Consider the following 19,024-nt stretch of genomic DNA (forward strand, 5'->3'; position numbering starts at 1 on the left):
GTACAAATTAAAAATAATGATACAAAGTATCATTACAAAGTAAGTAAAAGGACAAAGTATATAGCATATATACACTAGCTAAAGAGATCTGCTATAACTTTTTTCCTACAAGGGAACAGTAGATTTTAAAGCAAGAAACATTATGACAGATAAAAAGGGATGTTTCATAATGATAAAAGAATCACTCTATGTAGAAGACTTAACAATTCTAAGTTTATTTTCAGCTAATAACAGTCTAATATGTATATGCATATATACATATATGTATATATGATTTTTATTTTTATTTTTATTTTTTATTTGAGAGAGAGAGAGTGAATGCAAGCAGTGGAGAAGGGCAGAGGGAGAGAGAGAATCTTAAGCAGGCTCTACACACAGTGTGGAGCCCAACGTGGGACTGGGTCCCACTACCCTGGGATCATGACCTGAATGGAAATGAGAAGTTGGACCCTAAACTGGCTGAGCCACCCATGCGCCCCTCCAGCATATATAATTTCAGTATTTTCCACTGAAATGGGAAATAAGAAAAGCATTTCCATTATCACTGCATCAGTATAACACTGGGTTGAAGTACATTGACAATAAAATAAGATAAAAGGAAATTAAAAGTTTAAGAAATAGAAATAAACTATTTTTGTTTATAAATGGTGTAATTTTCTATCTAGATAATCCAATAGTGTAACATTGTACATTTAGTACATTAGTGTACATTTATAATGCACAGGTTCAATATGAAAATAAATTTACTGATACCCAATAACTATAAGCAATTACAACATAGTTTTAGGAAAAGTGTCACTTACAGTAGTTTTGAAAACAAAAAAGTATATAAGTAACATAATATATGCAAGATTTCTAGACAGAAAATTATAGACTTATTAATCAAATTGAAGAAAATTTAAAGGAAGGCATCAAATGCGTTGCTTAGAAGACTAATTATTATACATTTTTAAATGTTGATTCTGTGCAATATTGTAAAATATGTCAATTCTGCCTAAATATCATTCCTTGATTCAATATAGTACGTTATAAACTGATGGTTTTGTGTAAACTGAAAAGTTGATTTTAAATTCATATGGAATTGAAAATATCCAAGTTTATCCAAGGTAATCTTTCATTCTTTTAAAGTTAACTTAAAAATTGTGTTATAACTTATAGGCAACATGTATCCAAATTTTAGATGTACAGCTTGTTGAAGTTTTACATATGTATAACCTAAGGTAAATAACTTTTCAGCATCACAGATTTCCTCAAGCCTCCTCTCAGCAGTTACTTCCACTGTAATCTGTATTTTGTCCAAAATCACCATAGATTAATTTTGCATTCTACTTGAACTTCATATAAACAGAAATAGTAGGTGTCCTTTTGCATCCGACTTCTTTCACTCATTATGCCTTAGATTCATCCATGTTTCTTCATCATAAGGCCGTTTATTTTTTCTGTCATTGTGAATGGTTGGTAATACTTCAAAGGCCAATTTTGACATAAAAATATAGTTTGCAATTATTTATGTTGTCCTAACTTGTGGAAAATGAATTTTAATATTGTATTATTGAATGTTTCGTTAACATGTGTTTACAATTTTTTTAGTTTAGAATTTCTCTTTGTCAGGCAATCTATTAGTTTTGGTAATTGAATGGGTTTGGAGCAAAAGTCTCAGTTTCTTCTTTCCTGCAGCTTAGAATTGCACTGATTAAAAAAAACACACTATGTGCGTAGGGGCACCTTGGTGGCTCAAGACTTCGTTAAGCGTCAGACTCTTGGCTTCGGCTCAGGTCATGATCTCGCGGTTCGTGGCAGCTCTGCCAGCACACAGCCTACTTGGGATTTTTCTCTCCCAGTCTCTTTGCCCTTCCCTGACTTGCCCTTTCCCTCGAAAAATAAATAACTAAACATAAAAACTAAAACACTATTGTACATGTAAATGCCAACGGGGACATTTATTCAATCAAATGTTTGTGATGTACAAAGGGAGAAAACGATACCCAAACTGAGTTCTAAGTGCGTATGTATGCAGGATGAGGGTGGCGGTTGCCTAGGAAATCTTCCCTTAGTAAATGATGTTTGTCTGTCAAGTGGAAAGAGACAAGGTCATAGAATCTCAGAGAGAAGCAATAGCATGCACAAAGGCCCAGTTGCAAATAATTGTCTTACATTCTGCTTTTATTTTTTACTGTTCTTATTTAATTTTTTAATTTTTTTTTTTGAGAGTGTGTGTGTGTACAAGCGGGGGAGGGGCAGGCAGAGACTCTTAAGCAGGCTACACACTCAGTTCAGAGACAAAGCTGGATGTGGGGCTCCATCTCATGACTGAGATCATGTCCTGAGCCAAAATCAAGAGTCGGATGCTTAACTGACTGATCCATCCAGATGCCCATTACTGTTCTTTTTAAATTTTACTTTTATAATGTGAAAGAAGACGATAGTTCCATACTTATATTCTCATCTGGAGGAACATCTACTAGATTTACCCCACTGACCTCATGTCCTACCCTCTCACACCTTTCTCCCTAGTGGCACAGGAATGAATTATACCAGTGGATTTGGGGTAAGGAATTAGGTGGCTATATCACAATACCTCTTCAGTCTTCTTTTAGGTTGTTTGCCTTTGGTGGGTTTGTGGCCATATTTGAAGGGGCTTGCTTGCTCCTGTAGAATCGATCAGCAGTGTTGTAGTTTTGTATGTTTCAGAGTGGGTAAATCTATGTCTGCTTTAAAAATAAGGTAACTAAATATATGAAAGGATTAAGACAATTTTTGTAATCAGGTTTATCAGAAAATAAAGTCCACATTTTGACCTACCTCTTACTGATTTTTGTCTATATCCAAATTAGTTCTAAAATTATTTTTCAAGGTTAGATCTTTTTATTTGCCCAAACCTCAACATATAAGCTAACTAAGCTATTAAGTAGATGGCTGTTATATTTGCATATATTTATGCTAATCTAAACATATTTTCAATGTAAAGTACAGATAACATTATTTGACAACATACATATCATTCATTTTTTCAGGTCTGAATAAAGAATTTCATATCTCTTTGTTTCATTATCATTACAAGAAGACATAAGTGAAAGGTAATTATTTTTAGAACTAATTCTCTTACCTTAAAACTCCCTTTACTCAATGACACTGAATTTCTCTGAATCTCAAAGTAGTACAGTTAACTTTGAGGACATCCTGTAATCTTCTTTCTATTTTCAGTCACTGACCAATGCTGTGAATGTATTCTTGTCACTATCCCTTGTGTGGTAATATATGCTTTCAAGACTGATCATGGGGGAGCACATCTCTGAGACCTTTATTGATTCAGAGTTGTTATACTGTTCCCTTGCGTTCCCACTCTAACACGAAAATGCTTCTAATTTATTGAGTCACAATATTTGTATACTTACAGTATCTATCAAAATGACAGCTCATAAATATCAAATTAATGAATAAATTAATGTATAGTTGGGTTTTATTATCTTTTACAGCATATTATATTGAACAGGATACTTTAGGAAAAGGAATGCAGTGCTGCCATAGCTGAATTTTGTGACACTGTAGGATCAAATATATATATTTATATTTGATGTATGTGATGTCTAGATGTATGTGAAGATGTATGTGAAGTCTAGAAAATGATTAACATTTCCTAGACTACATTTCCTGGGGCTTCACAAAGGAAAGCCATAAACTGAATATCCGGTTCCATTACACACTGCTTCTTTAAACACGAAGCAGTTGATTTATTTAACAACTTGGACTACAATGTGAACTTTTGTACCTTTGAGCTTTTTCCTCAGTATTTCTCACATATCTAAACACTTCTTTCAACTCACAAAGCATTTCCTGTTTTAAGAGCTTGCAAACAAATCCCACTTGTTCTGTTAAACCTTCCCAATACATCCCCACCAGTGTTTATATCTCATGTCATTTAAAGGTTACATAAAAAAAGATCATTACAAATTATTAATGATAAACTCTATCCACATTGTCCTGTGATATTTCTTCCACCTTTTCCTAGAATCCTACATTTCTTAAAGATAACATTAGTGTATATCTTGACTACATAATTAAAGAGAAATGTCTTTGAGGGCATGCCTGTTTTATATCCGTTGATTTCTCTATCTCAGAAAATATTCCATATGTATTTGTTCCTTATTTTTTATTAAAGGCTTACAGAAAAAAAAATTGTACTTGTAAGTATTAAGCATATGACTAGTATGGCAATTTCCTCTCATGTCAATATAGATTATTTTAATTACTGTAAAATATGACTTGCAACTTCATTTTTCGTAATTCGTCATGAATTATTGCCTATCAATTTGAGTAAAGGGGCATATCATTCTCCTGATTATCAGTATTCTATTCATTAAGACACCATAATGTGAACACAGTATAATACTTTGAAATGCCACTAAACTAAGCCAATTATTTTATATTATTTTAAGTAGGAGTGGCATAACTTGGTAGCTCAACTGCTTTATAAACCATCACAATTAAATGGTGATGTACATCACGTCCTTTGTATCTACATAGAAAACTGCACATATCACATACTGCTTACCGAGCTTTGCTGATACATGACTTAACAAATATACATATGCTGCCTGTGGTAAACTGTTGCCCTCAAGTTCGTGAGCAGCAAGAGCTTTTTATTTTAGTTTTAACATGATCTGTGTGTCTGTCTTTGTCATCTATGGGCAATGATTAGTTATTGTATTTTATATTTCATAGTTCTTTTCTTACCCTTATATTTCTTGAGTTTTATTAAAGTCAAGTTACCTGATATGACAAAGGTTTCCCCACATAGCTGTGACATTCGGTGTTTTCTATATATGGAAATATGACACAATTTAAGGTATATTTGGAAGACTTATAAATGCTCTATAGTAATAAAATATACGATTAAATTGTGACAAAATTAATTTAATGAAATGAACAATATTTACTTCTGAAGCTTTCCTGTTGAACATTTTAGAGAACATTGCTCCCTACACACTCATTTTTATAATTTAAAATGTCAAGATTTTAAGTGATTTTTTTAAGCTCATGCTTTTTTTTTTGTCTCTGTAAGGAAAACTCGCCAACTAACGAAACTCCACTCCCCTAAATAACAGCAAAAAAAAGCAAACCTATGAAAACAAAACAAAACAAGATACCAAACAACCAGACCATTGAGATTTTAAAATAAAGGTTAGTTTAATCAATGATTTTTTTCAAGAAATTAATATTGTGCAATCCTTTATCACCATGATAAAAGACAGGCTTTTGAATATTATGTCTCTTCAGTAATCATGTTCATAATCAGAGAGTTGACTGCTGCAGAAGAGTAGCCAAGTGTTAACAGTGGATGTGGAGGATTCCACATGTGGAATTAACAGAATCCCAGTTTTAAACTTAAAACAGCTGTTCAAGTGAATACATTTGAATGGACATTTAAAATGATATGAAGAGTTAAACATGGAGTTGCCAATGACAGGAGAAATGTGTGTTGTGCTCTTAATCTCTTCCTTCCAAAGACTATCTACCTTGCATTCTTCATTATTACCCTTCGCTTTAGCTAGACACCTCCACTAGCAATCCCCAGCTAGCTCACATTGGACATTAAATATTTATTAACAGGTGGCATATACAATATATACATCAGTGTGTCTCATTTCTAAGTAACTGAATATAAAACTTTTTGCATGTTTCAACTGTGATCATTTGTTATTTTTCTTAGATTTACATTTTTTCTTTCTCTTTCTCCTTCCCTTACTTTCTTAATTTATCTTTCCTTTTTTACTTCCTGTCTACCCATGAAAATCTGTATTAGGCAATAATTTTCAGAGACTATCATTCTCTTTTTTTTTTTTTCTTTTTTTTTTTTTTGGGAGGCACGAAAGTTCTCTGCTTTTATTTACACACACACACACACGTGTGTGTGTGTGTGTGTGTGTGTGTGTGTGTGTGTGTGTGTGTGTGTGTGATGGGGGGAGGCAAATATCTTCCCCAGGCCATAGCTTATCTTCTCAATCAGTTTATGTATCTTTGCTTTCCCTTACAGAAATCTGAAGTTTGATATAGTCAAATTAATCAACTTTCCAATTTTGGTGTGTAGTTTTTCATGTCCTTTTAAAAGTCTTCTGAACGGAACACTATATTTTATTTTAAACCTTTAAAGTTTCGATTTTTCCCATTTAGGTCTTTAGTAAGCCTAGAATTGAGATTTTTAATATGGTAGTAAGCAAAGATCTTACATTCTTTTTTCCACAAGGATAATCTACAGTCTTAGCCTCTTAGTCCATATCTTCCTCCATTGATTTTTTTTTTTTTTTTGGTTGGAACTTAACTTTTTATTTATTTATTTATTTATTTATTTTTATTTATTTTTTTATTATTTTTTTTATTTTTATGAAATTTATTGACAAATTGGTTTCCATACAACACCCAGTGCTCATCCCAAAAGGTGCCCTCCTCAATACCCATCACCCACCCTCTCCTCCCTCCCACCCCCCATCAACCCTCAGTTTGTTCTCAGTTTTTAACAGTCTCTTATGCTTTGGCTCTCTCCCATTCTAACCTCTTTTTTTTTTTTTCCTTCCCCTCCCCCATGGGTTCCTGTTAAGTTTCTCAGGATCCACATAAGAGGGAAACCATATGGTATCTGTCTTTCTCTGTATGGCTTATTTCACTTAGCATCACACTCTCCAGTTCCATCCATGTTGCTACAAAAGGCCATATTTCATTTTTTCTCATTGCCACGTAATATTCCATTGTGTATATAAACCACAATTTCTTTATCCATTCATCAGTTGATGGACATTTAGGCTCTTTCCATAATTTGGCTATTGTTGAGAGTGCTGCTATGACCATTGGGGTACAAGTGGCCCTATGCATCAGTACTCCTCTATCCCTTGGATAAATTCCTAGCAGTGCTATTGCTGGGTCATAGGGTAGGTCTATTTTTAATTTTCTGAGGAACCTCCACACTGCTTTCCAGAGCGGCTGCACCAATTTGCATTCCCACCAACAGTGCAAGAGGGTTCCCGTTTCTCCACATCCTCGCCAGCATCTATAGTCTCCTGATTTGTTCATTTTGGCCACTCTGACTGGCGTGAGGTGATACCTGAGTGTGGTTTTGATTTGTATTTCCCTGATAAGGAGCGACGCTGAACATCTTTTCATGTGCCTGTTGGCCATCCGGATGTCTTCTTTAGAGAAGTGTCTATTCATGTTTTCTGCCCATTACTTCACTGGGTTATTTGTTTTTCGGGTGTGGAGTTTGGTGAGCTCTTTATAGATTTTGGATACTAGCCCTTTGTCCGATATGTCATTTGCGAATATCTTTTCCCATTCCGTTGGTTGCCTTTTAGTTTTGTTGGTTGTTTCCTTTGCTGTGCAGAAGCTTTTTATCTTCATAAGGTCCCAGTAATTCACTTTTGCTTTGAATTCCCTTGCCTTTGGGGATGTGTCGAGTAAGAGATTGCTACGGCTGAGGTCAGAGAGGTCTTTTCCTGCTTTCTCCTCTAAGGTGTTGATGGTTTCCTGTCTCACATTTAGGTCCTTTATCCACTTTGAGTTTATTTTTGTGAATGGTGTGAGAAAGTGGTCTAGTTTCAACCTTCTGCATGTTGCTGTCCAGTTCTCCCAGCACCATTTGTTAAAGAGGCTGTCTTTTTTCCATTGGATGTTCTTTCCTGCTTTGTCAAAGATGAGTTGGCCATACGTTTGTGGGTCTAGTTCTGGGGTTTCTATTCTATTCCATTGGTCTATGTGTCTGTTTTTGTGCCAATACCATGCTGTCTTGATGATTACAGCTTTGTAGTAGAGGCTAAAGTCTGGGATTGTGATGCCTCCTGCTTTGGTCTTCTTCTTCAAAATTCCTTTGGCTATTCGGGGCCTTTTGTGGTTCCATATGAATTTTAGGATTCCTTGTTCTAGTTTCGAGAAGAATGCTGGTGCAATTTTGATTGGGATTGCATTGAATGTATAGATAGCTTTGGGTAGTATTGACATTTTGACAATAGTTATTTTTCCAATCCATGAGCAGGGAATGTCTTTCCATTTATTTAAATCTTCTTCAATTTCCTTCATAAGCTTTCTATAATTTTCAGCATACAGATCCTTTACATCTTTGGTTAGATTTATTCCTAGGTATTTTATGCTTCTTGGTGCAATTGTGAATGGGATCAGTTTCTTTATTTGTCTTTCTGTTGCTTCATTGTTAGTGTATAAGAATGCAACTGATTTCTGTACATTGATTTTGTATCCTGCAACTTTGCTGAATTCCTGTATCAGTTCTAGCAGACTTTTGGTGGAGTCTATCGGATTTTCCATGTATAATATCATGTCATCTGCAAAAAGCGAAAGCTTGACTTCATCTTTGCCAATTTTGATGCCTTTGATTTCCTTTTGTTGTCTGATTGCTGATGCTAGAACTTCCAGCACTATGTTAAACAGCAGCGGTGAGAGTGGGCATCCTTGTCGTGTTCCTGATCTCAGGGAAAAAGCTCTCAGTTTTTCCCCATTGAGGATGATGTTAGCTGTGGGCTTTTCATAAATGGCTTTTATGATCTTTAAGTATGTTCCTTCTATCCCGACTTTCTCAAGGGTTTTTATTAAGAAAGGGTGCTGGATTTTGTCGAAGGCCTTTTCTGCATCGATTGACAGGATCATATGGTTCTTCTCTTTTTTTTTTTTTTTGTTAATGTGATGTATCACGTTGATTGATTTGCGAATGTTGAACCAGCCCTGCATCCCAGGAATGAATCCCACTTGATCATGGTGAATAATTCTTTTTATATGCCGTTGAATTCGATTTGCTAGTATCTTATTGAGAATTTTTGCATCCATATTCATCAGGGATATTGGCCTGTAGTTCTCTTTTTTTACTGGGTCTCTGTCTGGTTTAGGAATCAAAGTAATACTGGCTTCATAGAATGAGTCTGGAAGTTTTCCTTCCCTTTCTATTTCTTGGAATAGCTTGAGAAGGATAGGTATTATCTCTGCTTTAAACGTCTGGTAGAACTCCCCTGGGAAGCCATCTGGTCCTGGACTCTTATTTGTTGGGAGATTTTTGATAACCGATTCAATTTCTTCGCTGGTTATGGGTCTGTTCAAGCTTTCTATTTCCTCCTGATTGAGTTTTGGAAGAGTGTGGGTGTTCAGGAATTTGTCCATTTCTTCCAGGTTGTCCAATTTGTTGGCATATAATTTTTCATAGTATTCCCTGATAATTGTTTGTATCTCTGAGGGATTGGTTGTAATCATTCCATTTTCATTCATGATTTTATCTATTTGGGTCATCTCCCTTTTCTTTTTGAGAAGCCTGGCTAGAGGTTTGTCAATTTTGTTTATTTTTTCAAAAAACCAACTCTTGGTTTCGTTGATCTGCTCTACAGTTTTTTAGATTCTATATTGTTTTTTTCTGCTCTGATCTTTATTATTTCTCTTCTTCTGCTGGGTTTAGGCTGCCTTTGCTGTTCTGCTTCTAGTTCCTTTAGGTGTGCTGTTAGATTTTGTATTTGGGATTTTTCTTGTTTCTTGAGATAGGCCTGGATTGCAATGTATTTTCCTCTCAGGACTGCGTTCACTGCGTCCCAAAGCGTTTGGATTGTTGTATTTTCATTTTCGTTTGTTTCCATATATTTTTTAATTTCTTCTCTAATTGCCTGGTTGACCCACTCATTCGTTAGTAGGGTGTTCTTTAACCTCCATGCTTTTGGAGGTTTTCCAGACTTTTTTCTGTGGTTGATTTCAAGCTTCATAGCATTGTGGTCTGAAAGTAAGCATGGTATAATTTCAATTCTTGTAAACTTATGAAGGGCTGTTTTGTGACCCAGTATATGATCTATCTTGGAGAATGTTCCATGTGCACTCGAGAAGAAAGTATATTCTGTTGCTTTGGGATGCAGAGTTCTAAATATATCTGTCAAGTCCATCTGATCCAATGTCTCATTCAGGGCCCTTGTTTCTTTATTGACCGTGTGTCTAGATGATCTATCCATTGCTGTAAGTGGGGTGTTAAAGTCCCCTGCAATTACCACATTGTTATCAATAAGGTTGCTATGTTTATGAGTAATTGTTTTATATATTTGGGGGCTCCGGTATTCGGCGCATAGACATTTATAATTGTTAGCTCTTCCTGATGGATAGACCCTGTAACTATTATATAATGTCCTTCTTCATCTCTTGTCACAGCCTTTAATTTAAAGTCTAGTTTGTCTGATATAAATATGGCTACTCCAGCTTTCTTTTGGCTTCCAGTCACATGATAAATAGTTCTCCATCCCCTCACTCTCAAACTAAAGGTGTCCTCAGGTCTAAAATGAGTCTCTTGTAGACAGCAAATAGATGGGTCTTGTTTTTTTATCCATTCTGATACCCTATGTCTTTTGGTTGGCGCATTTAATTCATTTACATTCAGTGTTATTATAGAAAGATATGGGTTTAGAGTCATTGTGATGTCTGTATGTTTTATGCTTGTAGTGATGTCTCTGGGACTTTGTCTCACAGGGTCCCCCTTAGGATCTCTTGTAGGGCTGGTTTAGTGGTGACAAATTCCTTCAGTTTTTGTTTGTTTGGGAAGACCTTTATCTCTCCTTCTATTCTAAATGACAGACTTGCTGGATAAAGGATTCTCGGCTGCATATTTTTTCTGTCTAGCACCCTGAAAATCTCGTGCCAATTCTTTCTGGCCTGCCAAGTTTCAAAAGAGAGATCAGTCACGAGTCTTATAGGTCTCCCTTTATATGTGAGGGCACGTTTACCCCTTGCTGCTTTCAGAATTTTCTCTTTATCCTTGTATTTTGCCAGTTTCACTATGATATGTCGTGCAGAAGATCGATTCAAGTTACGTCTGAAGGGAGTTCTCTGTGCCTCTTGGATTTCAATGCCTTTTTCCTTCCCCAGTTCAGGGAAGTTCTCAGCTATTATTTCTTCAAGTACCCCTTCAGCACCTTTCCCTCTCTCTTCCTCCTCTGGGATACCAATTATGCATATATTATTTCTTTTTAGTGTATCACTTAGTTCTCTAATTTTCCCCTCATACTCCTGGATATTTTTATCTCTCTTTTTCTCAGCTTCCTCTTTTTCCATAACTTTATCTTCTAGTTCACCTATTCTCTCCTCTGCCTCTTCAAGCCGAGCTGTGGTGGTTTCCATTTTGTTATGCATTTCGTTTAAAGCGTTTTTCAGCTCCTCGTGACTGTTCCTTAGTCCCTTGATCTCTGTAGCAAGAGATTCTCTGCTGTCCTCTATACTGTTTTCAAGCCCAGCGATTAATTTTATGACTATTATTCTAAACTCACTTTCTGTTATATTATTTAAATCCTTTTTGATCAGCTCATTGGCTGTTGTTATTTCCTGGAGATTCTTCTGAGGGGAATTTTTCCGCTTGGTCATTTTGGATAGTCCCTGGAGTGGTGAGGACCTGCAGGGCACTTCCCCTGTGCTGTGGTGTATAACTGGAGTTGGTGGGCGGGGCCGCAGTCAGACCTTATGTCTGCCCCCAGCCCACCGCTGGGGCCACAGTCAGACTGGTGTGTGCCTTCTCTTCCCCTCTCCTAGGGGCGGGTTTCACTGTGGGGTGGTGTGGCTCGTCTGGGCTACTTGCACCCTGGCAGGCTTGTGATGCTGGGGATCTGGCGTATTAGCTGGGGTGGGCAGGCAAGGTGCACGGGGGCAGGAGGGGCAGGCTTAGATCGCTTCTTCTTAGGTGATCCACTTCAGGAGGGGCCCTGTGGCAGCGGGAGGGAGTCAAATCCACTGCCGGAGGTTTGGCTCTGCAGAAGCGCAGAGTTGGGTGTTTGCGCGGAGGGAGCAAGTTCCCTGGCAGGAACTGGTTCTCTTTGGGATTTTGGCTGGGGGATGGGCAGGGGAGATGGCGCTGGCGAGCGCCTTTGTTCCCCACCAAACTGAGCTCTGTTGTCAGGGGGCTCAGCAGCTCTCCCTCACTTTGTCCTCCAGCCTTCCTGCTTTCCGAGCAGAGCTGTTAACTTATGACCTCCCAGATGTTAAGTCGCGCTTGTTGTGGGAACACAGTCCGTCAGGCCCCTCCGCTTTTGCAAGCCAGACTCGGGGGCTCTGCTTGGCCGGCGAGCCGCCCCTCCGCCCCGGCTCCCTCCCGCCAGTCCGTGGAGCGCGCACAGCCTCGCTGCCTTTCCTACCCCCTTCCGTGGGCCTCTCGTCTGCGCTTGGCTCCAGTGACTCCGTTCTGCTAATCCTCTGGCGGTTTTCTGGGTTATTTAGGCAGGTGTAAATGGAATCTAAGTGATCAGCAGGACGTGCGGTGAGCCCAGCGTCCTCCTAAGCCGCCATCTTCGCTTCTCCCTCCGGAGACTATCATTCTCAATAATCTCTTTTATTTTCCCAAATCATCAAAATGCTTCCAAATATTTCAGTATGAATGTTCCTGAATAATTTCTCTTGCAGATTATATACCATTTTAAAGAAATAGTAAATGTAAAAAAGTAAGAAAATTGTATATTTTTCAGAGATGTAGCTCCAGAATGTGCTACAGTACTTAACACATTTTATGATTTTAGATGACTGCAAAATATCACTTCTATTACTTTACTATAACACTTTGACTAGTTTTCTAACTACATTCATTCAGTGTTTTAATCCTTATTATTCCTGTATTTTCTCAGTACGGGGTTATATCATCACAGTTGCACTTGAATTCAGGACTTCACTTTTAACTACTTAACATGTTAAACCTTCAATATATAAGAACTTCTGATGTTGAATATTTGTATATTTCCTCAAAATAGGTTATTCGTCTCTTAATCCTTCCTCTTTTTCTTTCTTCTCTCTTTTCTTTCTGTTTTTTCCCTCTCTTTTTCTTGTTCTCTTAGGCTTTCAGTGGGAGTGGTATAATGAAGACAGAGAAATGTGACAGAGGTGAATAAAAGAGCACCCTGGAGAAAAAGAAGAATCTAAGCTGTCAAGGAGGAGGGGAAGCCATGGCCTACACACACAACAAATTGACCATTCCGCCACTTTCATTACCTTTTATTGCACTCACCTTCCATTATCCTCTTTCTTCTTACTATTATAGACTTATTTTCTCCACCATAAGACACTTCAGCTTTGGATCAAGTAAAATATGGCCTTCAGTTCTTATAAACACTATCCTTAGTATAACTACAAATAAGCATAAATCAGTAGTAAGTAAATGTATAACTAAATAAATTCACAAATAGACAACCAAATGGAAAATGTATATGTATAAAGATACAGATGATATGCATATATAGATGTGACATTATGAATTGATATATTTTTACTTCTTTTGAGTGCTCCTCAGTAGTCAGTGATGACCTTGCCTCCCTTTAACTTCTTCTAAAGATCCTCATCTGCTAATCCAATTTTTTAAATTAATTTTACAATCCTAACATCATGAGCATATTCTCAGCTTGTTCTGTTTTAATTTTCAGTAGGGAAATTTGATAATTTACAGAAGATCAATAACGATAAGCAAAACTTGCATTAGTTCCTTTTCTTGACATACAATTCCATTTTAATTTTCAACTACCCAATTCCACCATCATACAATTTTTGTTTGTTTTGTTTTTGTTTTGTTTTGTTTTTGTTTTTTTATTCACACATATGTACCTTAATTGTGTCTAGCTTGTGATTTCTCTTCTTTCCTCATGGTCTAGGCTTTCGGAATCACTCCTCTTCCATTAACTTCAGCCTCATCTTTATATTTCTTTGATTTAATATAAAAATAGAACATCTCAAATAACAATGGTAAAATTTTCCTCTTCATTCATCTCTTATATGGTCTTCCTTCACTGATAATATTCTTAAATAGGAGTCTATATTTCCCTTATAATTTCCTACTTAGTAATCAAACTCATAGTGTTATTTGTGAAATAGCATTGCACAATGCTTTGATTAAGATGGACAATTATTTTTAAAAAAGATAGCCAATTATTTTTGCATTGTTAATTCCACTGAAAATGTTCTGCATGTCTATTGATTTCTCAGGATCACTGGATATTGTACTCACTGATTCTTTAATATCTTCTACTTTATTTTTTTAAAATTTTTTTTTTCAACGTTTATTTATTTTTGGGACAGAGAGAGACAGAGCATGAACGGGGGAGGGGCAGAGAGAGAGGGAGACACAGAATCGGAAACAGGCTCCAGGCTCTGAGCCATCAGCCCAGAGCCCGACGCGGGGCTCGAACTCCCGGACCGCGAGATCGTGACCTGGCTGAAGTCGGACGCTTAACCGACTGCGCCACCCAGGCGCCCCAATATCTTCTACTTTATTGATGTAACCACTCCATCTTTTTACATTTTTTTTTCTCAATCATGGCTTATCAAATATCCTTTGTGGACCCATCTTCTTCCAATAGTTTATTGACTGTCAGTATACTCTTTGCTTTCTGCTGTGTGGTGATACATTCAACCCCTGTCTTCTGTCTCACTTATAACTTGATGAATCTCAATCAAGACCTCTTAATTGATCTAAAAATACATAATCAGGATCCAATAAACCTCATAAACCTTTTGAATACTAGGACGTAAAGACCCAAAGATGGGAAAAACAGATGTCCATGAAATACACAGAAAAATATGAAAATAATCAGCCATGTACAAATTGTGACTGGTGTTACAAGAAGAAAGATATGTGGTAACAGGAGATTTTACAGTTGGAGAATTTGATCTAGTGTAGTATGTATGGAAAGTCTTTTCTAATGAAGTGAAACAACTTAAATCTTATGTATTAGTAGCCTCAAATTTGGCAAAAGAAGAGATTTCCACACAGAACAGAACAATATGTGCAAGGACTCTATGATAGGAAAGAACATGGTTCCCTATAGGAATTATATGGGTAATATAGTTGCGATGATGAGATGTGTGTTTGTTGCAAGGTACAGACAGGCAGAGATAGGTACCAAAATATAAAGGCATATTAAGTTTTTTAAAAATTATTCTTTGTTAACAGGGCAGTAGAAAATAGTTTAAAATATTAATTATAGTAGTTATTTGGATATTTAAATTAATGACTTTTGCCTCTGATTGATGGGACAGAATGACAATAAATCATATATAGAGGCTATCACTGTAAATTGGTATGAAGAATATAGATTTATATTGGGATAAGAAAATATTCAGGGATCTAGAGAAACCTGAATTGTTTTAGATATAATCAGAAGTTTCTATTGAGAGCATCTGGTGACCAATTAGGTATGGAGAGTGAGGGTAAGTTAAAGATGTCATCAAATTGTTACCATCACATAACTGGATTGTTGATTATGTTGTTACGAAGATACTGGAAAGAAAATTTAAGTCTATTTTTGTGGGAAGAGTACACTTGATGTTTGATATGTTTTTGAGATTTCAAAGGAGAGAAGCCAGGTAGGCATTTGGATATATATGTCTGATATAGAAGTAATATAACTGGGAAATATTTATAAATTAGTGAAATGCTTGTGTATACCCAGCAATTAACATGTGGGCATAAATATGATTGCTTAGGCAAATATATTTCTCACAATATATTGAGAAGAAAGACGAAGACAGAATCCTTAGGAATCCAATCAGTGTTGGGGAAGAAGACATTAATTCTGTAAAAGAAACATGGAAGTAACAATCTAAGAGGAAGAGAAAATGGGCCAGAAAAGCTTAAAAATGTGTATCCAAAGTAATGCTGCAACCATAGTGTAAAATGCTGATCAAAAGATAAAAATTGGTAAATAGATATCTTGTTTAGTATTGTCCTTAGAAGGAACTGTTTCATTGGTGGTGATAAAAATAACACAAGTATAATACCTAATATGTGCAGGTGCTGTTCTAAGCACATTAAATATATTAACTTATTTATTGGAATGAGAAATAAGGTACATACTTCTTTTTTTCAATACTCACTACATAGATGAGACAATTATGGCATAGAAACTCTAAGTATGAGATGGCTAAAAACTCAGGTGGCTAGTAAATAGTTGTAATTTGGATATGAGAGGTCTATTTAATGAGTCCTTGATCATTTTTTTTTTTTTTTGATAATAAGGGTAAGATAGTTTGGAGTAAGGTGTGATGGTATAGGAGGAAAGTAAATAGAAAGCAGATACAGATAATTCTTCAGGAGCAAAGTGAGCTACATATTTGAGTGAATGTAGATGAATATTGACTATATTGGGGTAACAATGTCTGGTGAATTTAACATACAGAAATAATTAAAATATACACAATAAACATAAATCTTTTTAATGTTATTATTTTTAATTTTTAAAATATTTATTTTTGAGAGACAGAGAGACAGAGCCTGAGCGGGAGAGGAGCAGACAGAAAGGGAGACAGAATCAAGCAGGCTCCAGGTTCTGGGCTGTCAGCACAGAGCCTGATGCAGGGCTTGAACTCATGAACCATGAGATCATGACCTGAGCCAAAGTCAGATGCTTAACTGACTGAGCCACCCAGATGCCCCTAATGTTTATTTGTTTTTGAGAGAGAGAGAGAAAGAGAGAGGGAGAGAGGGAGAGGGAGAAGGAGAGAGAGGGAGAGAGAGAGAGAGAGAGAGAGAGCGAGCATGAGCAGAGGAGGGGCAGAGAGAGAGGGAGACACAGAATCTGAAGCAGGCTCCAGGCTCTGAGCTGAAAGTACAGGGCCTGATGTGGGGCTGGAACCCAGGAACTGCAAGATCATGACATAAACCAAAGTCAGATGCTTAATGAACTGAACCACAGAGGCGCCCCAATATACATAATAAACATATAATTCAAAAGGGAACTATATGCAGTTGAATTTTTCCAAGGTCTTTGCGTTTCCTAGGAAATGTATATTTGCCTTTCATCAAAATGCAACTAGTGATTTTTAGATTAAGCACTGAAATAATTGTAAAGTAAAACATAAATACCAAGGAAATGATGAGACTGGATAAAATTCAACAAAAGTGCACAGTAAAGATAAATAAATAACAAAGAGGTCAAATGAGATTAACTCAAATATACATTAAATGTATTTAGATTTATCTCTGGAAAGGATACAGTAGGCAGAAACAAGGCAGGTGTCCTGTTGTTACACAGAAATAGTAGATAAATTACCCCCAAATATCACAATTTTAATTACATTTGAGAAGAAGTCTTTCCTAAGTGTGATGATACTATTGATTAATTTCTCCCAAGAATACTTGTTGTTCTGATGTTAGGGGTTTTGAGGGTAGGTGAATCTACCAAAGGAAATGTGGCAAACAGACTAATCTCTTACAAAATCAGTAGAAAATATAGAATTACTCTCCCTTTTTTAACAGTAAAATCATCTCTTGCACCTATAGTAAATATTATCATGGATTGGGATACAAATCAAGTATCAAGTCTCAGTTAATTCTGTATTCCAAGTTTCTTTTTTACATAGCTATCTAAGGCTTTTTACTGTTTTTACCTAAGTGTCCTATTTGAACAAGCATAGAAAAACATAAATAGGAAAATACTAAGTGAATTAAATTAAAGTAATGTAGCTAATTATGGATAATGTGCTTTCAACAGACCATTTCATTAGTTTAATCAATATCTCATAGTTTGCTTTTTGTTTTTTTTTAATTTAAAACTTTTAATCTGATCCTTGCAGTAAGAATATAAAAACACAAGGGAAACTGAATGAAAAGTAAATCTGACTTAAATTAAAACATCCCTGATTTAAATTGGAACATTGACATTTGTAAATAATTTGTCACAGAACATTTGGTATAGGGTAAGCACATCAAATGATACATTAATCTAAAATCAGCTAACACTAGAGATAGAGAAAAGGTTAGTTAGGGGATTGAGCATATGAAGGTTATAAAAGGCAACTTAATTGCTTAAAATTTTCGTTGAATATAGGATATACATGTCACTTTTAATTTTCCAGGATATTGATTTGGTTTCTTGCATTGCTATGGAACCTTATGAGGAAGATTTGTATGTTCATTTGTATGTTCATTACTATTTAATTTATAAAAACATGATATATTTATATTCTTTTAAAATTATAGCACTGAATTAGTCTCAATTATAAAATATTTTATTGTGAAAAATTTGTATTTTAAAAGTTACAAAAAAAATTTCTGAGTAAGTATTAGACACAGATTCCCCAAATGATGTATATTTACTTAATTATAATTTATCTCCTTTTCCCCTTTCCTCTTTCTTTAGCATTAATATTGACTGTATAGATGTGTTTTTATATATAAACTATTATGTAAGTACTGCAATGAATATACTTTAAAAACAAGAAGATATTATTAAACCATAGAACAATTATCAAAATCCAAAATTGATATTAATACAGTCCTATAATTTCACATATATACTCTGTTCACATTTTTCTGAAGTTCTGACAGAGGTTTTCAAAGATCCAAAATAAGATATCACATTTATTTTTGTTAAAAAAGACATGTTTAAAAATACTTGGCCTAAAATACAAGTTTTCACATATTTTCATGTAGAGGTGTCTATTAGTCATTAGGGTTTTGTGTGTGCATGAGTATACATCAAAAAGTCATAGTAATTATGCATCATTTTCTCATAAGTACTGAATATGTGATTCTTATATTTGGGCATTTGTGATTCATCATGATAATTCTTGTATAATGAGTAAATAATTTAAACAGAATAAAATTGAGAAATATAGTGGACAATAATGGAAACCAAATATATAATGAACAAATATTTATTCCGCATTTGTGTCAGTGGTGGTAGATTTTGCATTCACACTTATCAGAGAATACTTCAAAATCTATATTAAAAATATAAAAACACACACATAGATATACTCCCATTGGAAGTGTTGCTCTGAGTAAATAAAATTTTCACTTGGCCATTTAACTTTAATAGAGAATGCTACACTAGACTTCCATATAATTGAAAAGACCTAATTAAAGTAGTTACTTTTGAAAATCACATCAAAGATATTAACTGCTAAGTACATTTCTTATTTTTAATATTGTTCATTCTTATATGAATGGAGTGAATATATGATAAAATATTGACAATTTAAATGTGTTATAAATCTTTTTCTAGCTTAAGGCAGTGTTAGCACCACTTTAATTTTAAAATAT

General features: G+C 35.5%; 1 long non-coding RNA gene across 2 annotated transcripts in view; it reads left to right on the forward strand.

Moving 5' to 3' along the window:
• Window positions 1-19,024, forward strand: part of LOC125164379 (uncharacterized) — a 153,749-nt gene that overhangs the window by 69,929 nt on the left and 64,796 nt on the right. For both annotated transcript variants that reach the window (XR_007151736.1, XR_007151735.1), the window contains exon 2: window positions 3,015-3,077. This is a non-coding gene — a long non-coding RNA (uncharacterized LOC125164379). The remainder of the gene's footprint in view (window positions 1-3,014; window positions 3,078-19,024) is intronic.

The sequence above is a fragment of the Prionailurus viverrinus genome, chromosome B1 (assembly GCF_022837055.1).
Source record: "Prionailurus viverrinus isolate Anna chromosome B1, UM_Priviv_1.0, whole genome shotgun sequence".
Lineage (NCBI taxonomy): Eukaryota > Metazoa > Chordata > Mammalia > Carnivora > Felidae > Prionailurus > Prionailurus viverrinus.